This window comes from Prinia subflava, chromosome 11, assembly GCF_021018805.1.
Source record: "Prinia subflava isolate CZ2003 ecotype Zambia chromosome 11, Cam_Psub_1.2, whole genome shotgun sequence".
NCBI classification, from domain to species: domain Eukaryota; kingdom Metazoa; phylum Chordata; class Aves; order Passeriformes; family Cisticolidae; genus Prinia; species Prinia subflava.
In genome coordinates, this window is record NC_086257.1 from 5,854,796 (window position 1) to 5,876,266 (window position 21,471).

At 43.4% G+C, this 21,471-nt stretch overlaps 1 protein-coding gene across 2 annotated transcripts in view; it reads right to left on the minus strand.

The window, feature by feature from the left end:
• The window catches only part of MAP3K13 (mitogen-activated protein kinase kinase kinase 13), a 73,561-nt gene that overhangs the window by 37,763 nt on the left and 14,327 nt on the right, over positions 1 to 21,471 (minus strand). For both annotated transcript variants that reach the window (XM_063408609.1, XM_063408610.1), the window contains exon 3: positions 9,080 to 9,224. The gene's annotated coding sequence lies outside the window, so the exon portion shown is untranslated. The remainder of the gene's footprint in view (positions 1 to 9,079; positions 9,225 to 21,471) is intronic.

The following is a 21,471-nucleotide window of genomic DNA, read 5'->3' on the forward strand; positions in this document are numbered from 1 at the left end:
ATGACAAATCTTGCCCCAGTGAACAGTATCCTTAACTGCAAAGGTACTCCCAGCTCCCTCATTTATTAGGAAAATGAGGGGTGAAATTTGTGTTCAGCACATCAGAGACAGCTCAAACTGCTATTTTCAATAATACAGGAGCAAATTCCTACCCGGCTGATTGAAAGAAAAATGTATCTCCTTCATCTCAGAAATAAAATTAAATTATTTAACACTGTAGCACACAAGAGGAATTGTTTGATTAGCCCACAAGGAAAAAAAAATTACAATTCCTCACAAAGCAAAAATTACAATTCTGCCTCTTTACACTATCTAGTAATTCTTGTGTCATTGCCTGTATATTCCATTTATATCTATTCTCCGTTGCCATTCCCTTCCCCTTTAAAAGGGGGGCACAAGAAGATAACGTGCAAAATTGCAAGTGAAAAATGTCCAGCACACCGACAGGCAAAGGCCAGGCCAGCTCTCGGATTTATATGCAGTGATGGATAAATTAAGGTTTCACGTTTCCCTCTTCCCTTTCTCAGCATCATCTTTTCAGCCCTCTCCCATCACAAATGCAACATCCATCTGTCCTTCCGAAATAAATGGCGAAAGGGGAACGCTGACCATGAAACACCACACACAAACACACACCCCTCACAGAAACACATCTCCCCCCAAATACTCACAGGGATGAAGGTTTCCTATGTGATGCTCCATTTTCTTGTTTTAAAAAAGATGGAAGGCACCAAAAAAAAAAAAAAAAAAAAAAAAAAAAAAAAAAAAAAAAGAAGGAAGTGTTGCAAAATAAAAGGAAATTCCACCCACACAATCCTGCAGCCTGCTGCAAAGAAGCACCGAGCGTGCTGACGTCACGGATTCATGAATGGATGGAAACGGGGCTGGATGGAGCCCGGCGGGGCTGCGCACCGGGAGCGCGGCCGGCAGTCCCCGCCCGCCCCGGGCACGGCGGCCCGAGCCCCCGGCAGCGGCAGCGGCGCCGGCCCAGCGCATCTCCGCCGCTCCGGGATCAAATATCAGCCATCTGCCACCGAACCGAGCGCACTCGGCAAGCAGAAGGGGAGTTCATCGCCGCCCCGGCTTCTTGCGGGATTACAAACCCTGCGTATTATTATTAAAATAGCTAAATATAAACACGTACCGCGAGGAAGAAGCGGGGGGGACAATAGGAGGCTTGTGTCTGATTAGCGATGCAAAAGCACCAGTAAAATAAAAATAGGAGCGTGAACAAAATCCCACATTCGGCTCCAGTGAAACATTCCCAGCGGACAAGCTCCCAACCTCAGGCACGTCCAGGAACAAAGATCGCGGCAGGGAGAGCTTCACACCCAGGGCTGCCCAGGAAGGCGCAGCACCCATCTCCATCTCCATCTCCACTCCGATTCCAATCCCAGCCTGGGGAACGCACTGCACTGTGCACAGCACCCATCTCCATCTCCATCTGCACTCTGATTCCAATCCCAGCCTGGGGAACGCACTGCACTGTGCACACCACAGCCAAGGACACCCAAATCTCAGCTCTGCTTCACTTGGATATGGACAGGGAACAGCACAAATTCTGCCTTCCCTTTGTATCTCCAAAACATGAGGGAAGGAGTGGACGGATGAGCACAAGGAATAAAGGTTAAAGTTTGAAGGATAACCTGTGCTGTAAGTTCTGCAATTACACCATCTCAGGGTTGACCAGAATTCATCAATTTGGCCTCAAACTCCTTCTCAACAATTTGCAGCCTCAAAATTCTTAAGAGACAGAATTTCCGTATATTCACCACACCTTTTCCTAGCCAGTAGGAAGCAATTCTGCCAAAACAGGGTGTCCCAAAACTTACTCTGGTGGGCACATCTGAAAAGAATGTCTGAGACAATCCTACCTTTTCTTATGCAAAGTGGGTAACATCCCAAAATAAACCAGGACTGGATGTAACCACACAGATCTGGGCTGAAAAACCAAGGATTTTGTGCCTACTTGATCTCATGTGAGCCAGCACCACTGACAGCAGCTTCTGCAGAGGGAGGAGGAGGGCTTGGATTCTGGACTGTGGTTTCTGAATTGAGACTTACAAACCTGGCTAGGGAAAATGTAAAGAAATGCAAATTTCTTATTACCTACTTTCAAGATCAAAGAAACCACAAATTTAGTTTTGCTTTAGAAATATCTCTTCTTTAAGAGCTAAAAGTCACCAAAGCACAAGATTTCTGCCCAGACAATGCCACTGCTGCAGCCTGAGCACTCCTGGACCCAAGGGAGTGGAGGGAGAGAGCTCTCTCTTCTCTAAAGAGATCACTTGGTGCCCCATTTCAAATCCCAGCTGCACCTGCTTTGACTCCCTGCCTTCCTCTCCAGAGCCCAGCACTCGGCTTTACACCACCACGAGGTGGAAACAGCTTCCAGATCTCCCTGGCATTTTCAAAACAGACAGAAATGTTAATTTACTCTCTTACCCTAAAGGGATCAATTCAGGAACCAGAAGGGGAAGCACAGTAGCACATGCAAGAAATGGAAGAAAAGGAGAAATACTGCTATAGAATAAGTAAAGTCAGAATAAAAATTGAAAGGAAAATAATTTTCAGAGGTTTCCAAGGGTTAATTGCAGTGACATTTAAAAAAAAGAATACCCAGCAGAGAAAACAAGTGGGAACAAAACCCCAGGAAGACTCGAGAAGAAAAGAGCTTGTACATGAGCTTGTACATAGAATTTCAGAATTTCTTGTCCATGGTGGCTTGGCTCAATATCCCAACACTTGATTTCATCTACGCCTCAATGGCTCAGGTTAAAATTTTTAAACACAAAGGTCCTGAATTTAATACAAGGTAATAACTCATTGTGAAGCAAAAAACAACCCATATTGTCCTAAAATTGATGGCTGCTACACAATTATGTTGTGCTGCAACCAGATAAGTATTTTCATAGTACACATTACACAGCTCCTTTGATCAGTGACTGAGTTGATCAATATTAAGAAAGAAATAATTCTTCTCCCTCTCACTCAGAGGTAAAATCAAAATCATTGGTAAAAGCAGGGAACTCAAGTATCAGATGCCAAATACAATTTGGCTCAGTATTAATGTGAAAATAAAGGAAAAATGTACTATATACAACAAGGGTATAAGATACTAAAAATCCGAAGTTCTTAAAGGACCACAAGAGTGCCAGTGAAAAGGTGACAGGCAGCAGGATTTCTGAAAGGAATTATGGGCAACCAAGTAACTAAACCAGTAGGAGAAATAACAGGCCAAAGTGATGGCAGTGGATGCAAAAGGAAAGCCAAAAGTATTTTTAAAAACTAACTATTCACCATATTTGAAAAATACAAGATAATTAAGTATCTCCAAGCCAATTAATAACTAATAGGAATGTTATACAGCATCTGCTAGGCATAACATTTCTAGCTGGCACATCCTATTGATTTGAGCCCAGTCCTAAAATAATTATTTAACAAGTTCTCCAATCCTGTGACCTTCAATTTTAATCAACTGGTGAACAACTAAAATTGCAGAAGACTGAGAATACCAATATTATGCCAATATTCAAAAATAGCATACGTTGTTATTTGTAGGCCTTGGCAACTTGGGAAAAAAATCCAAAGCCAACCTAGACAAGGAAGGATGGTTCTGCTGCCTCGGACCAAAGGCTGATTTATCCAAGGATCCTGCCTCTGACAGTGGCCCAGAACAGCCACGCAGGGAAGCACAAACCCAAGGCAAATCCTCAGTGCTTCCCGTGGCATATTCCACTGACAACAGCAGAAAATTAGAGAAGAGATGGGAGTGACTCAAAGGTTAATTTCATAATTATGCAGCACTAAGGCTGTTAATAAACCTACTCAGCACACACTTGGAGGTACAAGAGGGACTGCTCTGTGGAAACTTCCTAGCTGGATGAGTAAATAAGTGAGGTGAGACAGCAAATGATTCTCCAACAGGCAAACATTTGGGTAAATATTTGCATAGATAAGGTCTGAGAGGGGCATTTCATTGTCAAGTTCCAAACACCCATGAAATCTTGAATCCACTCTTCCCAGCCCTAGACACACATTCCTCTTGTGAGTGTCCAGGAAGGAAAGAAGGAATCAGAATCATGGAATCAGATTCTCGTCCATGCTGTCACTATGTCCAGACCTGAGCTGGTGCAACTCACCTTTCTCTTTTGTAAGGAGCAAAGCTGCTACTTCATATCCTTCCAAATTACTATTTACAGAGATTCATGACTAGACCCTATTTGATGCCCCACATTCCAGAAATATCAGTTACAGGAGACTGGAATATTGTGAAAAAAATTGAAAAAATTGAACATGTAACGCAGTAGTATAGGCCAATTTATTTTATTCCTTTTCCTTTTCTTTGTGATTTTATATCTCTCTTACACACTCAATAGGGCAACTACAACACAATTTTAAATGAACTGTCTGAATGGCACTTTATTAAGACCAGAAATGAAATTTATGTATTTATCACATAGGATTTTATCCAGAATGGATAAAAGTCCCAGACTGAGACTTTGAGAAGTACTCCCTGCAGAGGCCGGTGAAGAAAAATGTAATTTGACAGGACCACCATTGAGACGTGAGAAGAGTGACCAGAGGAAAAGAGAAGAAACCCCAAAATAGGACACGTGCAACACCCAGAGAAAGGTGAGCAGCAATTCCAGTGAGGAGCCGTGTTTGGAAAAGGAGTCTGTTTACAACAGGACAGTCCTGGTGATTGCAGACGCCGTTCCTGAGTCAGCACAGCCCAGAGCCCACTGCTGGCAGATGAGTCACACACAAATGAAGGGGTAAAGCAAAGCTGGGGACAGGTTTTGGTTCCCAAGTTGCTCCTCCACAGGCAAAAGGGCTGTGCCCAAAACATGGCTCAGAGCCCCTCAGATCAGAAACCTGAGATCTGCCTCTGCTCTCTGACCAGCAGCTCCAGTGAGCCACCAAGAGATCTCTGGTCTGCTTAAACACGAGAGCAGGGAGCTGGGAACAGGCACAGACTCCCAGATCTGCAACACCCAAGGGAAAGCTCCCTTCTCATACGTGTACCCCTAAAAGCTACTCAAGAAAACCCACAGACACTTGCACCACCATTGCACAGCCTCCAAAATCAAAGTACTCCCAGCTGCTGTTACCCACAAGTGAGGTTACTGACCCAAAGCCACCTTCCAGCTCTTGCTGTTGTGTTTTTGAGTGTGCTCTGTGAGCCATGATGGGCAGGAGCACATAATTACAATGATTTCCTTTAACCTTGTATTGCCTTCAGCAATGCTCTAGGAACTAACAATAAAGTCAAATAAAGACTCTAATGGCACTAAAAGACAATGACAAGACAAAAAAGCATTGTGTGCTTAGGCATGAGGTTAGTAAGGGTTCTTTTTTTAAGGAGTTTCTGAGTGGTTTCCTCTCTTTCTAGGTGAGCCCTGCCTTTGTGGTTCAAGTCTGTGTAGCTTTAGGAGGAGACCTAACACTGTAATGATCAGAATATGCACTGGTGAGGCTGGGAAAGTTTTAAAAAACTACATTTGCAGACTGCTGCCTTGTGAAGGATGGCAGCCCAGCTCCTGAGACACAAAGAGAACCTCTGGAATTCCATCAGGAAGGAAAATGGTGCTACATAAGAGCCACTATAGCTGCTGAAAGGGCAGCTAATGCAGCAAGTGAACAGCAGCCTCCCCAGACTGACAGTGGTGGTGGCCAGCTGAGCTGAGGCCATGTGAGAAAACCAGATCTATCTGTTCAGGGAAACTGGCACAGAATAATATTCCTCCCAGAGAACAGGCTGAAATCAAGTCTTCCATAACAATAATTAACTCTAATAGGGTTCCCAGCAGTGAGAAATACTGAAGAAAAGAATCTAAAAAATAAGTATTCATCAATAGCAGTTGTAAGGGACACTTGTAAAGCCAGCTGAGCCACTGCCACTTCCTCTGCCAGGTGAGGAACCTACAAAAAGCAACAAGACCTGACAATGAAGCCTCAGTATTAGTGCCATATGGAAAGAAAAGTCCTACAATTTATGTTATTGCCACAAAAAGACATGCATAAATGGGAAGCTATTGCAGGGAGGAATTAATGAAACTGAAGAAGTGATTAAAAATGCAGTCCAATTCCCCAAGGTCAAGTGTTGTTCAGAGAAAAAAAAAATCACCTGCATAAATATAGAAACAACTGCTGAGCAGCTGCACTGTGGATAAGGACAGGGGATGGAGAAGATCAGAGACCGAGCACAAATTATAAATATCCAGTTGTCACAAACAAGGCAACTTCTACCCATTGACAGGAATACAAATTCCTGATCCTCTCAGTTTTGATGAAGCCTTTGGGAAAGCCCACTTTTGGGAAAGGCTTGCTGGCAATGTGAAAACTATCCCAGAATGGCAAGCAAAGGCAGACAGGTCATCAGGTGAGCTCTGAGGGATGGGGGAGGTAGCTCAGTGAGGTGGCTCAGTCTGGATAGAGTGAAATGAGAAGCTAAGAATGAGATATGATATGTTTCTACAGAAACACTTTCTGCAAAGAAAGAAGAAAGTCGTGCTCCACATCTACCGTGAGCAGGAAAAGCAATGGACTCAAAGGGCAAGAAGAAAAAATTACTTAGGGAGAAGAACATTTCTAAATGGTGAACAGCGAAGCACCAACCTAAGGAACTGAAGTTGTTTCCTCTGCTAGGAAGGAAACAAAATTCATTTCACAAAAGTTGTCCAGCAATAGTGATATTGCTCTGATACAAAAGATCAAGATGAACTTTTGGAACCTCTGAGGGATCTTCTGTGAAGACATCGAAGCACTGAAAGCTTCACAGCAACAGCAGAAGCTGAAAAATTCCTCTGATGTTTTGCAGTGCAAGATCTCATCAAATTAAATCTTTCTGTCCTTGCTAGTGTTACACAATCCCTTTGAGGAGTAATATTCAGATTTTCTACCAAAAAACCTACAAAAACTGCAGAAAGCCCATTAAGAGAGCAGAACTCAAGTCATGAGACTGCCAGAATAAGGCTCTATATTTAGTACCAACAGTTTTCTCTGTAGTACTGTGATAAAGTTCCTTCAAAAGAGTGGATCAGCTCTATGTAAATATTCTCAAGGCAAACAAAACCTGCTCAGCATCTTCCTCCCAGACCTGTGTCACTCATGCAGCTTTCAGTAGGTTTTGCTTCAGAGCTCACTGCTTATTTTTCCTCCCTCCCAAGAGACTTCTGCTCCCCCAGTGCTCCCTGCAGACCCCAGAGGTGTCCTCTTGATCAGTGTGAGCTATCACGACGCAGTATTACTCAGTTCATGAGCTGTGACAGCACTTTAAATAGTTACTGTCATGATTAGCAGAATATTGGAGTTTAGAACCCTCAGCAGTGGGGTTTGGTCCTTGTTTTCAAGAACAACGTTGGACACAAGGAGAAAGCACCCAAAAGGGGTCACTGCACAGCACCCCAGGTATTTTCTGAATTAAATCACAGACTTCACCCAAGGGGCACATCAAGCCTCACCAGTGTCCAAATACTCCAGCTCAAACCACCAACTTTGTATTGCAGGGGATTTGCCCATGCAGGGAAAACCAGCACCACATTAGTAAATTCAAGTCATGGCCAAGAGAGGCTGACTGAGAGCCATGTTCAAAAGCACATCAGCTGAAGCATTAACCCTAGGACCTTCCAGGGCTTCACGGGAGTGTTTTATAACCTCCAGCCCTCTATAAATGTCACAGTCCCCCTCAGGGCCAGACCTTCCATCCTCAAGCCTCCTCTACTCCCACTATCATCCAGAGCACTCCCATACAGAGTGCCTTGTCTATTAACTACAAAAAATCAGATAAATAAGAGCAACAATGTCGATAAAGCAACTGATGAATTGTCATTGATGCAGCAAGGACAGGGTGGATCAAGAGACTAATTGTTTTCACTGAGATGAAACCAGGTTCAGATCAAGGGAGAATTCAACTCTTCAGCAAAATACTTTGCCTTAATTATAGCTCGTAACAAGAGACAGCCAGAATCTAAATATATGGATGCTCTGCCTCTACAGCACCCACCACTCCTCACAGAATGGGTAAAAATTGACAGGTTTTATATTAAGAAACAAATCCCAAAATGTAGCTCCATCTCACATCTTCCTGCAATCCCACTCAGAGGTGGCTCAGGCACATCCCAAAATTATGTATCTGTAGCTTTCTCTGCATGAAGCATCTCTGTACAACAAAGATCACAGATGACAAACGTAAAGAAAATGTGTAGGACAAACCCATTTTCAGTCTCCTCGAGTGAAACCACTACATTTTCTTGCATTACACAGATGCCCAGCCATTAACTAAAGAAAACTCTAGATAATTTTATAGAAAAGAATAAATGTTTTTTTCAAGCAGCATCTACTGAGAAACAAGCAACCATTTTTAAAATATTCTTCTAAACTTAATATAAAGAGTTTTTATAGAATTAGCTCCTTTTCAGTTCTTAATACAGACAGATAAATGTGGTTTGCTATCATACAAGTATTACCACTTAATTTTTAATACATAAAATAGATGTAGTTAAACTAAAAAATTGCATATATGACACAGAATCAAGAGATGATATATTCCTAGGAACAGCAATGTCCAAAACAAACCATGAATTTCTGCGTTTCTGGAACTTTGCTGGTGTCTCTACTCCAGCTACAACAGCCTGAATTCCTCTGAGCATCTGCATTCTCCAGCCAATCACCAGGGAAACACCACATAAAAGTCCTTATGACAACAGAAAATAACACGGTAAAGCTATCCCCTCACAAAATCAATACACTGGAATTAATAGAGTCAAATGCTTTCAGACTCCAAGTTACATTGGAAAAATGTAAACACCAAGAATAACTTCACCTCCATCTATGCACCCACCCCTTTGGCACTTATCCCTTCCTGTTACTCCCACGGGAGCTGGGTCCCACCAGGGCTCTGCAGGGAAATGCCTTTGGACACCACACAAAACAAGAAGGTGAACTCAGCTCACCCCTGCCGTATAAAGGGAAGGGTATTTAGAATTTAAGGACAACTGCAGGGGTGAGTACATTATCACATCTTTTTGAGTTTCTGACTGGTTACTACAACTGGAATATCACCAGCTGCTGGTACCTGATCATTGTTCCAGATGCACTGCAAGCCCATGTCCTCCTGGCTCACTGCACATGTGCTCCTCCTCAAGTCACAGAAATCAACCTGTCCTCGGAAGCTGCACCACGGGTAGTGTTTAGGACAGTCCAGCACGGAATTCTTCTCCCTGGAAAGAACAAGAAAGCTCAGAATCCTGCTGAAGTGAACTGAAAAAAATCCTCCCAACACATCCTCAGCACATCGTGATGTTACGTGGCACATTCAAAGGCAGAAGAACATCCAAAATTAAGTGTGCACTTTCAAAAAGGAGCTGGGAGTAGAAAAATACCTCAACATATTTAGTACATCCTTTCTTAGCACAGGCACACACTCTATAATCCTTTTATGGTACAATTTTAATCTAAATTAAGCAAGCAGCTCCAGTAAAAGAGCTCAGAGCTTTCCACACTACAAAATTACATCAGGATTGGATTAGCCTGTAACATAACATACTTCAAGGTAATCTATTAATGATATTTTACACTTAATTTTATACTCAAACTCCAAGCTATTTGTTTTAATTTTAAGCAAATTTTAGGAAAAGCGTAACTTACTACAGTCCTCCTACGGACATACAACTCAAAATATTATTCCTGTTACTACCAGAAACAAGGAGAGAGACAACAACTACTGAGACTCCCAGTCCTGAGCCCACTGCACCTTTTTTCCACTCCCCCCAAATTTAACAGGCTGCAAAACTTAGCCCAGCTCTTCATAAAATTAAAGATAAATCAACACTTTGAAATTACAGAACTTTAAGGCAAACACTAAACTACCTGGTTTTAAAAGAGTTTCTCTCTACTCATACACATGGTTTTCCTCATATCCTTCAGCATCCCTCAGACACAACCAAGCTACTGCAACACTGAGGAAGAGGATTAGAAATACCAGCACCAGTGAATTACCAGAATTAAAGAGACTTTAGACCAAAAAAATCCATGTGGCACCACCTGCCTCATGTTCCACACAACAATTCACCTGCTCTCAAGGCCACTCACAATGTTCGGGAAGTTCAGAACATTCCTAATTTTTTGCTGAAGTAGGAGCAAGGACCAATTTTATTTGAGAAAAACACTAAAAAAACCACGTTTTGTCACCACTGTCATTTCATTTTATCTCTCTCTTTATCTTCATTGGTTTGCCACAAAAGCAGGACAGGTAATTCCCAGTAAGGAAAAGCTTGTGAGGTTTGGGTTCGGCCACATTCAGAGGCTTTATTTGGGCAATAGGAGGATGATATAACAATATTCTTGCACAGGAAAGTACCAATTTGCAGCCTCTGTGGCCCCATACCAGGCCTGCATTAACTACTTTAATTGCAGAGCAATTTTCAAATGAAAACTACAGTAAACACACATGTATCTTAACAGCTTTACTAGATGAACTTTAGAGTTCATATTTTATGTATTAAAAATGTAAATATTTGCCTTTGTTCACAAGAAAATTACATGGTTCTGCTAAATCAATGAAAAGAGCCTCAAAAGACAGTAATTATAATTTTTACTAGTATTTTAAGACTGGAAACAGTACATGTAAACACAAGGTTCATTTCCTTGCTTAAGCAAACAAACACTGTAAACAATACTACAGATAAAACAATAATAAGATTGAAACAATCAAAACCACATAAAATGGGAAAAATTCATTGGTTATCCTTGTAAACACAAATCATATACACATATAAGAGACAGCAGAGAAAACTGGAGAGATGTTCAGAAAAAACATGAGACACCAGATGCCCAAAGTTGGCCAAATGCCACTGGAATAAATTACTGCATTTCACATGAAAAAAAATATACAGCTTTTAAGGACAGGTTTGAAACAACCATTTAATAACTGGCAGCCAAGGTGGGAATGGTCAGTGCCTAAACAGGAAGGGACTTGTGGGGCTGGAGGACTTTCAGCACCAGATGAGTTCAGCTCCTCCTGCAGTTTCATTTACCACCACCTTTCATTGCCTTCGATTGGCTTTTAACACTTGCTTCCCACATCCAACCTGAAAGATTTCATGCCTCTGTAATCCAGCCCAGAAGCCAGCACGGTGTGTGGCAGTTTCAAGCTCTTAAGAATGCACAAAAGCACTGAACTCACTGGGTAAAAACTGCCAATGTGAACAGGACAGACCCAAAAGCCAAAGGTGTGCAATACAGAAACCACCCCGGCTGGGCACAGGGGTACAAACACACCTGCGACTGAATTTGCTTTTTCTTCTTGAACATAATCATCGTGAACCCAAAGAATTCTTTCAGTCTAGTATTCCTCATCCTACCAAAATACCAGCAGAATTCCGAGTATTTGAATTCAAGTGCAAACCCCTGCAGATGGATTTTTGTTTAAAGAACTGAACAAACAAAACATTACTTGCTTCGAAATTCTTCTGCTTGTGGTGAAAGCCGAGCTGTGCTGAAATCAATAGAACTGTTGGCATTGTTTTCAACTGAGCTGGAATTTCATTTCCTGTACGCCACTCCAGATCTGCTAAAAACCACTAGAACAGAGTTTTGACCTTTCACAACAATATCTACAGCTCAAAATAAAGTGTTTTGTGCAAAATGAATACTTACAGGGCAGGTTACGTAAACAGCATGAAAGCAGCAGCTGTGGCTGGTTTCGTCAGAGAAAACTTTGCCCCCAGCCTGGCTGCTCTGGATTGATGATGTTCCTGTTCCCTACCCGGGCTCTGAAGCCTTGGGAATTCCCTATCCCAACTCAGCAAGGTGGAAAGGTTTGTTATTTTAAGTGTTGGCTGATAACAGCTTATCAGCAAGTTTTCAAAGGTTAGGCTCAACACATACACATGGCAAAAGTGCGAGGACATGGGAAATGTTGAATTAGTGCTCCCTCTCCTCCTGCCCCTGCAGCGAGGGACAGATCTCTCATATGCCATGACCTGCAGCAGTGCCAGCAAAGAAACTTCAACCAAAACTCCTGCTTGAATTGAAAACATCTGAGAACCCAACAGAAGTGCTTTCTTTCAAAGGAGGCGCTTGCTTTGCCTGCTGCATTCCCACTGGCTGCCACACACAATGGAAAAGCTGTAAGTTTGGTCCTTAAATATAAGGTAGTTTTATTACTGCTGCCAAATTTATCACTGACACCAAGCTCCATGACAACTCACAGGAAAACAAAAACAAAATAAAATCTTCAATTTAGGGCATGCTATGATTTTTATTTCTATCCCAATCATCTTACTGAACTGTAAAGGGCTGATGCAACCTTAAACCAGAGAAGAAAAAAGCCCAGTTACAGACTCATTACTAATTCATCCTGGCTGAAGCTGCATACCAGCAGCTGCTGCCTCTCTCAATTAACAGCAAATATTGAACAGTATTGTCATCTAACGGTGTTTACTGCCTGCTGCCCTGTCCACTGCCGCACTTTCAAATGCTCTGGCACAATTAAAAGCATCAACACTAATAAACAGAGCTTAGTTTAACCCTTGATGTATCACAGCAGAAGTGTTTTACTCCTTTCCTACATTCATTAGGTGCTTGGCAGAAGCTGAAGCCCAAGGATGCAAGGTGCCACCAAAAATGGGATTTGTAATTCAGAGGTCCACAGGGTGCTTGGCTTCCGCAGAGGGCTGAGCACAAGTGTGAAAAATGATGGGAGTAACTCCAGCAGAGCAGCTCTTGAGGAATTATTGCCAGAAAGTTGAAACAAAAGAGGGGAAAAAAAGGAGGAGACCACACATTCAGCCTCTGCTGTTGAAAACTTAGAACAATAAAAACTCAAAACAAATTGGGTAAATAAATTAAAATAAAGATACAGCTATTCTTCAGGGAGAGCATATCAGTGCTGTGATTCCTGATGACCCCACCTCTGCATGGGGGAGTCAAAAGAGCCCAAATTTGGACCTCCCTTGCCTCTACTGTGCCCACAGCTGCCTTTTGGCCAGGCTGGGTTTGAAGCAAATGATTATACAAACCCTGCAGGCAGAGCAAGCAACTGGAAGTGCAGCACGTCCATGCCCTACTTGTTCCACGGTATCAAGTTTGCTGGAAGGGACTTCTGTATCAGGGACTGTACAGATTCTTCATTTCATTTCCACGCTGTGTTCCCAGCACATCAGCAGGAGGGAGCACCTCCAGGCTCTGCTGTGAGCCCACTGCCAGCTGGGCCAGGGCCAGCACAGGGACACCAAGGACCTGGAGAAGGGAGGGGATGCTGGGCCAGCCCAACTCGACTGCAAGGTGCACCCTGGCAATTTAGATACTACAGGAAAAGATCAAGCAGCTTTTGTGCTGCATTTACAAGAGCAGAAGCTAGGATGATGTCATTCCAGCTGATCCTGAAATTGGGGGAATCCAGTTATTCTGAGGTATCTGGACCTCTGTTCTGTCCCTTCTGCAGAGGGAACAAAGTATGGGAGTCCCAAGAAGTGATGCTCTGAGGGCTTGTCAAATGCATGAGGGAATGGCTTGGAAGCCTGGGCAGGTAAATGCAGGCCCAGGCTGGCCAGGGCTCTCTGTGAACACACTTTCCTCAGGTTAGCATCTGGCTGCAAGTCCCCTCATTTCTCAGGTGCCTCTGCCTGTATCCTGTGCAACTCCAGCAGCCAGCCTGGTTTGCTGGGAGGATTCCTTCCCTCTCAGTGCCCCCAGCACCTCTGTGCCCATGGGGTCTGAGGTGCTCAGATATATCAGGTGATATGACTAATACCTGCCATCTGCTCATTGTTACCTTCCCTCTCCTCTCCTGAAGAGGAGTCAGCACTAAAGTGCTCGTTCTACTCGATCTATTTTAGGAGCGTGGGCTTTCAGCATCCATGCAGCACTGCTTTAAGCTAGAAAACTCAAATCAAAGAAGTAGACCATCCTCTGGCAGGGAAAATTGAGCACTAGGTCCTGTAAAAGTCTCTGGCAAGGCTCAGGAATGACCCTTTTTTTGCAAAAGTTATCTCCACTGCAGTGTGCCCAAGGAACAGAACTACTGCCCAGGTCTCACTCCAGGCCTCAAAGCAGGGGCAGATGAGATCCAGGCCTTGGAAAGTATCCCACTGCTCTCCATGGAGACCCAGTCAGCCAGCACAGCTTGGAGCATCAACAGGCAGTGAGCTGCAGCACTGGGTGATTCCCTGCTTCCAGGAGTGAGGAGCTCCTACCCTGTCACACCCCCTTGGAACAAACCAGGGAACAGAATCAGGTACCAACAACGGAGGGCACATCTCTGCCCATCAGACTGGGGAAACCTCAGCTCACAGGGAATATAAAAGCATTGATTCTACCAACAGCTGCTCCCCATATGTCATGGTCAAGGGAATAAAGCAAACTGGGTACACAAAGGAAAGATGGGGAGAGAGGCCAGTGGAGGGTAATTTGATTTTCACTGTATTTCTTAGAGGAGCTGTGTCAAAATGCAAAGAGAAAAATCATCATAGTGTAGGAGGCTGAAAGATTTGAGATGGAGCAGTGAGGAGTCTCTGGCCCCATAAATGTTTAATTTGAGCAAAGCAGCAGTTAAGTAGTAAGCACAGTTCTGCTGCTGTTGCTGAACTGCACATTCCTGCTTTGATTTCTAGATGACAAACATTGAGAACATAAGTATGAAAATAAAATAGGAGAAAAGCACCAGGGAGATTTTCATACCTGACACTACAGACAGAGCTGCACAAGCCAGCAGTACACTCAGCTCTCTTCCTTCTCTCTGTTTGGGGCAGCAGGAGGAGGGTGAGCAGCACACAGGGAGCTCTGGAGTGTTCCCAGCCCTGGATTTCCCAGCCCTGCCAGCCCAACACAGTGCAGGGGTTAACAAGAGCCACTGCACCACCCCTGAGGAGGCAGCCAGGGCTGCAGATCACTGACAAAAGGCACGGTGCTGCCTGCTAACAACACCATGAAACTGGAGAACCACAGAAGGAAGATGCATGTGGAAACACAGAAGAAAATGGATCTCCAGAGCCCTAGGAGCAGAAAAAGGACCCACCTGGAACTGCTCCTCTTGCAAAACTGCCCCTACAAGGACTGTGCTCCTTTCTGAACAAATAAAATTTATCAGCAAGGATCATTCTTTCTACATCACTTACTTGAGTTATTCCTATGCCACTCAAAACAGTAAGCTCAAATTGGTTAAATAAATCCTGAAGAAAAGTTGCTAATTAGTGTTTCTTCCTGCCTAAAATGCAAGAAGAGTCTGAAAAAGAAATTAATGCATTCCATGACCCTTGTGAGATCTCCAGCTCCATTCTTCCCTTTCCTGCTCTTTACTTCCCTTAGACTGCCACCTGATCACCATTAGCTGCTGCTTTCCCTTTCACCATCAGAAAGAAGCCTATTTCCTTTCCCTATTTATATCTTTCTCATCTCAAACTTCACTCTTTTTTCTGTGTCTATATCCACTTGCTGCAATTCAAACAATTCCTCTGCTGCCTCCACCAGCATATCCAGTCTTCCTCCCAGCCTGCAATCTTAAAGAGAAATGTGGCTTCACTAAAATCAAGCATAAAAGTTCAATCAGACCCAGATTTTACCCCAGCAGCATAAGTGTTTTATTGGAATTATGTCACTTATCCCAAAGCCAGCTATGCCCAAGAACTGCCTGGACAAACTTGGAATGAGAGCAGGAAACCCTTTGGCTTAGCCTCCCTCTCTCCCAGCAGGAGAGCCTCACCCAGCTGCACACATTGCTAAGGTAGGACACAATGCACAACAAATGCTACTGAAATCTGTCCAGCCTCTGGAAAACCTCCACACAACAAGTGAAGCTCATCCACGATTACAGATTTTCTCTTCTAAAAGCATGAATGCATTTAAAAACATATACACTAGTATTCTTATATTTTGCGCTCCCTTCAAGGCTGGGAGTGTATTTGAGGAAGTGACCATCAGATGCACTCCAATAAGTAGTTTTCTGCTTGTGAAAAAAATTAGGAAGAAACAGAAACCCACAGCACAGCCCTGATTAACCTCCAAGGACACAACTACTCATTGCAAGTACAGACATATCAGAAGTCTCCTTTTCACTGCATTAAGCTGCTGGGGAAAACCTTGCACTGCCAGAACAGCACCCTGGACTGTTCACACACACCTGACCTAGGAAGGTATCACCTCTGATAAGGCAGGACCTCAACTGTCCCTGCTGGCTGCTCTGGATTTTCAGCTTCCCAAAAGCTGATGTTATGGCATTTCTCCTTGCAAAACAATGACCTTTGCAGGCCTCTGGAGAAATGAGCCAAGTCCAGCCCTAAAAAGATACAGATGACAAGGAAAATGCTGGTGTGCACTGCTACTCAAATGACAGAAAGCATTAAACACTTACACTGACATTACACATTATGATATGACTCTACTGTAACTGCAATCTCCTGTGACACAACCATGTCATTTTTTCTTCTGAGAAACTCACTCTGAATATACAAGATAGATGGCACTGAGTAAGGGCAGCAGCCCCATCTCTTACCAAACACTGGCTGGTGACCTCACCCTTGTACTGTACCAAGGCTGCAGAAGGGAGAACAGTCCAAGGAAGAGCTCTTGGACAGACTCCCAGAACACCTCAGGAGACTCAGGCAGTGCTTTGTGCAGGGGCTCCCTGCTTACCAGGACTGGGGTGACACAGTTACTCCCCAAACCGGGACCCTCTGCCTCAGAGGAAAGCACAGACACATTTAATAGCTTGAGCCACTAAAAAAATCATCAAAACCTTCTTCCAGCCATCACCAGAGCTGCATTTTACATCTTGCTTCTCACTGGAGAGCCAACTCCAGCTGACAGCAGCAGCTCCATCCCTCCAGGACAGAATCAGCTGTAAATATTTGCTGGAAATATCTATTCCCACTGGGGACTGGCAACTGTCTGTAAGTGCTGGCAGCAGGGGGGCCAGGGGAGCCTCTCTCATGCCAAACAGCAGGAAAAACAAACCAAAGAAAAAATTAATGCCACATGCATATACTGCAATACAGCATTCACGGGGCAACTACATCTGTGTTTAGGCTGAAATGAAAACATCTTAGAACAGCTATACTTCACTAAACTAGGAAAGCTGCTTATAAGCAAAATGCCTGAAAAGATGCTCTGTCCTTTATGCAGTAGATCCAAGGCGAGGAAAGGCCACAAGGGTATGTGACCAGACCATCAGAGATGGATCACAGGCCTGCAGCCCTGGATGTGGAGAGGTCTTAGCAGAGATTTTTCCATGAATACCACAACACTGACACAGTTCATTCCATAAATACAACCTCAGCTTGCTAGAAATGCATTTCTGACTGAGAACAGTACAGAAAATACACATTGTGAGCAGAAGATCCAGGTTAATCAATGCCCTGTGTGTGTGTGTGTGTAGTTCAGCCACATCAATATAGAGGGTAAGATATTTTTCTCCATTTTCTTCACCCAGAAAGTGTTCAGGAGTTCATTTAAGATTTTCATAAGAAATTCTTCACACAAGCTGATCAATAAACCACGGTTTGGGAAAAAACAGACAACTATTAGAATTCTACTATGGGACAGTATTTTCTACTCCCAGCAGGTGCATGTGCAAGCTGGGTTGCAAACCTGAAGGTCAAAGTTACACACTGACATGGATTTGTTGACTGACACCAGGAAAACCAAGAAAATATTAAAAGGAGCACACAGAAAGAAGGCTAAAAGACAACTCAGTATGTCTTGTGAAGACCAGACAAAAGTTTATGCAGGAGGAAATTTCTGGCTGGGATACAAATGTGAACTATTCCCTGAGAAACAGGGCAGTTCACCTGCTGAGTACCTGCCAGCCATTCCGTAGGATGGATTTATAATTTGGTAACTTAAGGCTGAAGAGATGGAGAGCAGCAGCAGGTGGCCTTTGATATCAAGGTCTTTGCTATTGCAGCTTCAGTACCTTCTCTTGCTCCAGGCAATCACTTGATCTCACATGATTCCCAGAAAGACCAAATTATAGTTAAGAGGTTGCAACAAAGCTCAGGAAACATTTTCTCTCAAAAGACATCTTGGGAAACTGAAGCAATCAGAATGATGAGGCTTTTTGCTCCTGCCAAGTACCCAAGGTAACAAAGGTAATCAAAATAAAGGCACAGAATAAGATTCTGACTGTAGATGGTCATCAGATACAGGGGTGATATTTCAGGGCTGGATTTTGTGAATATAATCATCAGACATGACAAGAAGAACAATTCCCTTTAGAACATGAGAGGATCTTGCAGAGAAGAAAAGAACACTTAATGGTCCCTTCTGCCTCCCTTGTGGGTTGCCTTTACCCTCCTCTGTAACAAACAGGTTGATCAAACTTCTTTCCCACATGCTCCATGGGGGAGGGAGGCACTGCAGACACAGGCTCATTGCTCTCAGTAGCTTAAAAGCAAATGTGTTGTACAGATAATATATCTCAACTACACAGGAACATATGTATTTTAACCTGAAAACCACAGAAACTAACCCTGATGTTGCAAAATATCGACCAGGGAGAGTGAGAGAAAGGATTGTATTTTTATCCAAGTGTGAGAAGATTTTCTCTTGCTCCAGACACATCATCAGTTGAGAATGGGTAGAAGTATGTTCTCTAGGCCCTGCAGGAGATTCCTGGAAGCCTGAACACACTGGTCCATCCTCTTGTGGTCACCCCAAAGACAGGCAGAGGGCAGGGCAGAACAATCAAATGAACTGCTCAGGAGTATTGCATTCAACACTCCAAGAGAATAATGGAATGAGGTATATGGGTTCTGAAGCCAGACTGCTGAAAGGAACTGCTGATAGGAGAACAAAGATAAAGCACTATCAGAAATTAGTCCTGAAGATCAATCCTCAAGCACAATGCTGAGTTAGCTCCTTGCAAAGAAGAGCAAAGCAAAACATCTCCTTGAGCAAGGAGCCCATTTCTTCTCACAGGTCACTTATTGATGGTCACCCTGGACTAGAAGGTTATCAGCCAGAAAACATAAAGGTTCCTGGTTGTGGCTGCTGGGCACACAGCCTCCAGAGCTGCACACAGGGCTGTTGTCTAACACCACCACACCTTCTCACTCCTCCCTGTCTTGTTACACTTGCACTTCCAAAAGAGACTAGAAATTCTGCTTCCCGAGTAATTCCCAGTGAACCACCACAGAGTGCTGCAGAGAGGAGGTTAAAGATTCCTCTCACACAATCCCTGTCAAGGTCCTGCTCCCTCAATATGCTGCCCAGAAATGTTATTTCTACTGCAGTGTCACAATCAAACACCTCAAGACATGACAGGAGAGAAATATACCTTAGGAAAAGGTGGGAAAGGTACATTTAAAAAGTGCTTGATGCCACTCCTCCAAACATTTAAGTATGAGCTGGACAGTGAAAGGGGTTTACTGGAGCCTCTGAGCTGCTGTGCCCTCCCTGCTTCCAGCACCAGGGGAGCAAAGCCAGGGGATGAGGATCAAACTCCTGCATGGCCAGAGTAGCATGGTTTGGTGGGACTTGCTTGGAGAAAAATGACTTAAAATGGCTCAAACATCAGGTCTGAAAGCAGAGAAAAAGCCTTTCCTGACAAACATGCAGGTCAAAGAAAATCTCATATTCCTTTGACCTCCATGTCTTACAGCAAATACTCAGTTCGGGTTTGTTTGTTTGTTTGTTTTAAGCACCAGAAAGAATGAAAACCATTCCTAAGGCACTTACATGCAACCTAAGTCTATTTTCTCTGGTAACTGCTACTCACCCTTCTTCCATTCCAAATTCTGGTACCCTCCCCTCTTACCACCAAGACTGAGAGCTGACATGTCCCTCACCCTTTCTTCCCCTCTTGTTGAAGCCTTATTTCCACTGCTCTAATAGTTCTTGACTTAACTGGGACAAGGAAAATTATTCTGGGCTTCTCTGTCCTAGCAGTTAGTCTATTCTGTATTAACCATCCAGAGCACTGCAAAATCATGCTGAAGCCCCAGGCAATCATTCTAACGCTTCCTTAAATTCCTGCTTTAATCAAATTGCCCATTTTTACTGGACATGTCTCTAGCCATATATATATATGTATGTATAAATATATATATATGAATTTTATGTATAAAAATCCTTTAGCGTTAAGAAAATTAAGAAAAGCTCATTTAACAGAATTCATTCCAAGAGCTCACAATAAGCTAAATTTCTATCCAACCTTAAAACAGAGCTATTCCTTATGCAAGATATATTTTTTTTGCCCATCCTTTTAAGCAATATGCAAAAGCATTTACCACACTTAAGAACAGAAACTTCAGCAAATATTACACACTAATGAAACATATAATTGCATCCACTAGTTTAGGCATGGAGCTGAAAAGCCTGGCTTTCAAATGCTGGCTACACAATGGCTCCCTTGGCCTGTTTTAATCTAAACTAGCACATTCAGGCACCCAAGGCAAAGGAGAGGAAGTTTTAGGTGCACTCATCTCAAACTCTGACCTTTACTTTGTATCACCTGGTGTCCAATATCAACACCATGGCACCATTAATTTCTTTAAGGGATGCAAATTCGTTTTTGCACAACCCCAATTTTCACAGCAACACACTGTAATTTGTAATTACAAATTTGGTTTGGCTGATGGCAGCAGCAGTTTTTGAACAACACCATGTGAACCTCTGAAGGGACGAGCTCTTTTCAGAGTAAAGCAAAATGCAAACTGCAGTGACCTACACCTTACTCCATTACAGAGCTGTGCCATTGCTGGTAGGGAAACAGCAAAAGGAAATTTTCTGTACTGTACTGCGATAAAGCAAATCCCTTGCATTTTTCAGATGGCACTTCCCAAAAACTGCCAATCATTTTAACTGCAAGAGACAGCACACTACATAAATGTATTATGACTTTCTAGAGAAGTGCATCCAGAAAAGCCTTTACTTGGAGACACTTAACCTGTTTGGAAACTCTTCTGTCAGGAAAAAATCAAGGCTGGTTTCCATTTCCTGAAGTCTGTGCCTGAGACAAGCAAGCACAGTTTGAGTTCACCACCAAGCTTTGCTGTCCAGTTTCTCAGGGAACAACACTCTCCCATCCACGGGCAAGGCACTAAGCACCAGCTCATTCTGCAGCCTCCACTCTGCCCATCCTGAGGCTGGAAACAGGGAGGGTTGGCTGAGGGCTGGTACCAGCACAGGGCAGAGCAAATAAAGATACCAGTGTAATCACCCTGGAGATAAGGCAGCCAGTGCAAGCACAGCTGTCTAGGAAATACACAGCAGAGAAGCAGGAATGCAAAGTGTAAGCAGGAGTTCTGTTACACCTGAAATTACCTGGACTGAGATACAACATCCTCTGCTACTGCTGCAATATTCTGTCAAGCAAACATAAAGTTTTCCCCTCTTACCTTCCCTCTCAGGACAGATCACAACCACTTAAGAGGATACAGATCTGTTTTCCAAGTACAATAGAAAAATACAAAGTAGCAGCACACAATCAGGTTTTGGGTGGTAAACTATGCCCAATCTTTTCCCCTCTAA